The 6,115-nt window shown below is 35.0% G+C and overlaps 1 protein-coding gene across 2 annotated transcripts in view; it reads left to right on the forward strand.

Annotated features, from left to right (window-relative positions):
- The window catches only part of UBE2W (ubiquitin-conjugating enzyme E2W (putative)), a 64,342-nt gene that overhangs the window by 47,600 nt on the left and 10,627 nt on the right, over positions 1 to 6,115 (forward strand). The window lies entirely within an intron of this gene.

Here is a 6,115-nt window from a genome sequence, read left to right on the forward strand (position 1 = left end):
CTCCCTCCCTCCCTCCCTCCCTTCCTTCCTCCCTTCCTCCCTCTTTCTTTCTTTTCTTTCTTTCTTGTTAAGCCAATAAGAAGTTAGAACTGGCAAAAGTGATGGGAATAAGGCCTTATATTTCTATACCATGTGAAACCTTCTGTATCCTCACTTAAATTCAGTGAATTAAAAATTTGAGTTCTCCAAGTGTTGAAATAAAAGGTAACCAGAGTCAATGTAATAGCACTATGCCAGCAGTTACAAATTAGAAAACACAGCACAATAAGATTGCCATTTCTGAGAGGCATAGAAATATGAAAATTTGGGATAATGTTAATGAGAATACATATATCCTAGAAGTAAATGACAAAACTTTTAGAGCTGTAAAAAAAGAGAGAGATAACTTTAGTGATAAACTAGTACATATCGTAAAAAATAAAGTATAATCTGTAAAAATTATAGGTTTAATATAATTCATTAAAAGTCCAGTGGAATGATGGGGATAGGATTTTGAAAAGTTTAGGAAAATATAATAGGCTAGAAGAGCAAAATGTGAATTTTGAACTGTAAATGATAATGGAGGAAAATTCATCTACCAGACACTAAAACATTAATACAAGAATAGATCATTGAAGTAGAATTACTCTTATTTAGTCCCTTTTGTATATAAGGTTTGAATATATGGCAAATAGACATTACAAACCGTAAGCAATCATCTTAGAAAATTGGTAATCATTTGGGGAAGTAAATTAATTTATATTCTCACCTCATATATAAAATATTTCCTGTGGATTAAGTATTTTTAAAAATACCACAGGGGTGACTTACTAGCTCAGTTGGTTAGAGTTCAGTGTTATAACACCAAGGTCAAGGATTTGGATCTCCATAGCAGCTAGGTGACTAAAAAAGAAAAATAAAAACACAAAAGAAAAATATTTTGTTAAATGTTGGGTATTAATTATCTGAAGGAAGGAAGAAATTCTGAATTTAGAAGGAATCACAAATTTAACAGTTAAATGAAAATTTAAAACTTTTATACAAGCACAAAAAAATTTCAAAGCACTGTCATAAAGTCTTAGGAAATTGTGAAAAATAGTTATAGCTTATTAAAAATAAAGACTGAAAGTTACTTAATAATAGCATAGGCAAAAATGTTCAGCTCAGTAAAATAATTACAAATTAAAGGTTTTGAAACTATCAGTTACTGAATTGGCAGAGTTTTATAAAATGAATGCAGTACTGAAGAAGAATGAAGGGTCGAATAAAACTTTTTATACTTGCTCGTGTTTATATAGCAAGTTAGTGTAATTCTTTAAGGAAGCAGCTTAGCAAGATTTAATAAGCTTAAAGTTCAAGATCAAACCTTTTTGTCTCAGTTATCAAATTTCTGAGAAATCCTTAGAAAAGTTGTATTCATAAAATGTCCAATGGAGAGCACTATTTATAACATACACTATATTTCTTATTCTGCCATCTGTTGTCTCTACATGTGTGCTATTTGCCTGTAATGAATCCTATCACACAAACACATGCCTCTCTTCTTGGGAACTCTTTCACCAAAGCCTTATTGAGTACTCCCTCCTTTGAGGAACCTAATAAACTCTTCATTATTGTGTCTGGAATGGTAGTTTTGTTTTATGTGTGTGTATATATATATATATTTTTTTTTTAATTGACACATAATAACATATTTATGGGGTACAGAGTAGTATTTCAGTATGTGTATACAATGTGTAATGATCAAATTGGGGTAGTTAGCATATCCATCACCATAAATATTTATCTGTTACACTTCCCTCTGTGAAAACGCAGATGAAAAAAGAAAGAATTTACTCAAAGCCCGGTGAATGCCATGAGAGGCCTGAAGTGACTGCCTTTCGGCAACTCCCCTGTTAGGAGGAGAAAGCTGAATGTGACAGCCCTGATTCAAAGTTAGCTTCTCTTTTTTATTGTAAAGACAAGGAAGTTTCACCAGAAAAATCAGTTGATTCAATCATCAAAGAAAGATATAAAAACAAAGGCAGTGTAAAACTAGTAACAGCAGTAAAATTAACAATGTGACATTCCAGAATGCAATTTATAAAAAGCTGAGTCAATCCACCAACAAACAGCTTGCCCTTAGCAAACGTTTTCTTTCCCTACAGCAATTTCCTCAGCATATTTAAACAACAATCAACCAGCTTTCTTAACATATCTTAACAATCAGTAGGTTAAACTACACCAAGGACATCTGCCCTTAGAGCCAGCAATTTTACTGTTACAGTTTTTTATCTACGGCAGAGACTTTAGCCTGGGGAAAGTTTCCTGTCTTTTGCAAGCTTAACATTTCTATGTGTAATTTAAAAAAGTAGATCCTGTGAAATACATTTGTTTTATTAATGTTAGTACTCTCCACATTTATCATTTCTTTGTGTTGAGAACATTCAAACTCTTCTAGCCATTTGAAAATTTACAATTATCGTTAGTCACCTAGCACTACTGTAGAACACTTGACCTGGAAATGGTTCTTTTCTAGCTATATGCTTGTATCCATTAACCAACCTCTTCCTAACCCCCCTCCTCCCTACTCTTCCCAGCCTCTAGTTACCATAATTCTACTTTCTGCTTAAGAGTTTGACTTTTTTAGCTCACACATATGAGTGAGAACAGGTATTTATCTTTCTGTGTCTGGCTTATGTATTAAAGATATCTTCAGATAATTGTGATGTAGCCAGTCAGAACTACTGTTTAAGAGATTCTTTTTTTTTTCTTCCTTTTTGTCTTTTTTCGTGACCGGCAACGTATCACAACCCTCAGTGTTGCGCCCATACCGGACTGGGACCGGCAACGGGATCGCAACCCTCGGTGTCGCGCCCGCACCTTGCTCAGCCAGTGAGCGGCCGGTCTGTATGTGGGATCTGAACCCTCGGCGGGAGCGCCGCTGCGCTCCCAAGCGGCGCACTGTAGCAGTGCGCCACCGGGCCGGCCCTAAGAGATTCTTAGACAAGAGAACAAGTTTCCAAATATACTCATTAGTACTATCAGGCTTAAAGAATTCTTTCTGGATGCTCAGGGTCTCCCCAATTTTTTAATTAGACTCTACTTTAGTTAAATGGACTTAAATTCGATTTACATTGCTGTCTTTCTCATTCTTTTTATATCCTCTTGCCTTTTAGGACCAAACACTAGGCTGCTTCTTTACTCCAGGCCTTTATAAAAAGGCTTTTCTTTTTTTAAAACATCCCTTGAGTGTCACAGACCCCTCTTAGTATGTTTCCAAATTTTAATTAAAAATTGAGATTAGCCAATCAAGAATATTGACAGACATCACAAAATGAAACATTTTTTTTTGTTTTTGGCAGCTGGCTGGTACAGGGATCTGAACCCATGACATTGGTGTTATAAGGCTGCGCTCTAACCAACTGAGCTAATTAACCAGCCTTTAGTGTCAAAGTTCCTAAGAGAGCAGTCATTCTGTTTCAGATTGTCTCACTAGAGTAATAGAAAAACTCCTCTTCTGTGGCTTTTCCACAGTCATGTTTTTAAACCACCTTATATTATTCACAAAACTTGAGAAGACATTATTTTAGAGTGATGAAAGTTTTAAAATATATATTTTTTGAAAGTACCACCCTCTTCCACTCTTTCACCCCATTGTTAGAGAGTGTTATTCTATTTCTCCCTTCCTTACTCCCCAGTAGACAAATTTCAAAAAGATAATCAGCTTTTAAGCCCCTCTAATGCTGGCTTGTATAGTTGAAAGGAATTATGAGAAGTCCTTCTTCTAAGAATACTTTCAGAATTTCTTACCTGCTTTTGAATAAGAAATGGGGAAAGATCACATAGAGAAACTAGAAATATAAGAATTAATTCTTTAAAGTATAATTCATAGTCAAAGTTATTTTTCATAGAGTTACGATTTTTATCCATTACTGAGAAATTTATACTTCCATAACCAAAGTAGAAAGGGAAACAGATGATCTCCAAGTAAGCCAAGAAGTACCCAAAAAAGAAAGGCTTTTTAAACTAATTTAACCTCTTACATAATATAAAATAGTCTGGGATTTGTACAGGAATTCATTTTCTCACTAAACAGATTAATGGCGTCCCTTCCCTTTTTTCCCTAATACATAACCATTTTTGAAAGACACTGGATTCTAAATTCATCTGAATCATGCCTGTCCTAGTCCAGTCTCCAATTCTGGATACAGATACATTTTTTCATTTACAGATACTTCTGTTTATAAAATCCTTGGTTCATTGACTTACAGTCACCATTCTTACCTCCTAATATATTTTCCGCTCCTGTTTGAACCCTGAATGTCTGAATCATTTCCTTCCCCCATTCTCTCTTGAAAAGACAACTTTGTTCCTTAAGTCAGCTTCATAGGTAACCAAGGAAGGGTAAAACAGTCATGTGTTGCTTAACCACTGGGATACATTCTTAGAAACGCAGTTAGGCAATTTCATAGTTGTGCTCACATAATAGAGTACACTTACGAAAACCTAGATTATAGTCTTTGGCTCTGAGACTGCAAGCCTTTATAGCATGTACTGTACTAAATACTGTAGGCAGTTATAACACAGTGGTATTTGTGTATCTAAACATATCTAAATGTAGAAGGTACAGTAAAAAGACAGTATTGTAATCTTATAGGACTATGCCATCTTATATGCCGTTGGTCATTGTCAAACTGTCATTATGTGGCACATGACTGTATTTGTCATAAATTGAGAAGGTAGAGTAGCTGTTCTGTGATCCAGCGAGGATGGCTGCAGAGAATCTTTTTAACTTTTCTTTCACCTTTAAAAGGCTAAAGCTTTTCAGTTGTGTGGCACATATTGTCTCCTTTATACATATCAAAATAGCAGATATAGGGCTGGCCAGTTAGCTCAGTTGGTTAGAGCTGGCATTATAACACCAAGGTCAAGAGTTTGAATCCTTGTACCATCCAGCTACAAAAAAATTTTTAAAAATATCAGTTACAGGCAACATGAGTGAGTAATAGGTCATCTTGGTGTTATAGTTGAATTTGGGTCTTATAGTGAAATGTGGTAATCATACTCACTCTTACAAAGCATAACACATTGGCTTCGTCGGAACTTTCCAGATGTCATCTTTTTCCAGCTTAGCTGCTATAGTTCCAAAAGATCTTCATTGATCACGTTCTCCTTATAACACAATATTACGAAGAAGTATGGACTCTTGTTATTTCTTAGCATCATCTAATTTTCAAAAGATTAGACGGACACACGGGCAACCAAAGGAAAAATAAACAAATGGGACTATATCAAACTGAAAAGTTTCTGCACAGCAAAAGAAACAATTAACAGAGCTAAAAGACAGCCAACAGAGTGGGAGAAAATATTTGCAAAATACACATCTGACAAAGGACTAATATCCAGAATATATAAAGAACTCAAACAACTTTACAAGAAAAAAACAAGCAACCCAATCAAAAAATGGGCAAAAGAGCTAAGCAGGCATTTCTCTAAAGAAGATATACAAAAGGCCAACAGTCATATGAAAAAATGCTCAACATCACTAAGCATCCGGGAAATGCAAATCAAAACCACACTGAGATACCATCTCACCCCAGTTAGGATGGCAAAAATCCAAAAGACACCGAAAGATAAATGCTGGCATGGCTGCGGAGAAAAAGGAACTCTCTTACACTGTTGGTGGGAATGCACAATGGTGCAACCCCTATGGAAAATGGTTTGGAGGTTCCTCAAACAATTGAAGATAGATCTACCATATGACCAGCTATCCCACTGCTGGGAATATATCCAAAGGAATGGAAATCATCAAGTCGAAGGTACACTTGTTTCCCAATGTTCATTGCAGCACTCTTCACAATAGCCAAGAGCTGGAATCAACCCAAATGTCCATCATCGGATGAGTGGATACAGAAAATGTGGTATATCTACACAATGGAATACTACTCAGCTATAAAAACGAATGAAATACTACCATTTGCAACAACATGGATGGACCTTGAAAGAATAATACTGAGTGAAACGAGTCAGGCAGAGAAAAAGAAATACCACATGTTCTCACTTATTGGTGGGAGCTAAAAAAAAAAAAAAAAAAAAAAAAAAAAAAAAAAAAAAAAAAAAAAAAAAAAAAAAAAAAAAAAAAAAAAAAAAAAAA

This window comes from Galeopterus variegatus, unplaced genomic scaffold, assembly GCF_000696425.1.
Source record: "Galeopterus variegatus unplaced genomic scaffold, G_variegatus-3.0.2 Scaffold78, whole genome shotgun sequence".
In the NCBI taxonomy this organism is placed as follows: Eukaryota; Metazoa; Chordata; class Mammalia; order Dermoptera; family Cynocephalidae; genus Galeopterus; species Galeopterus variegatus.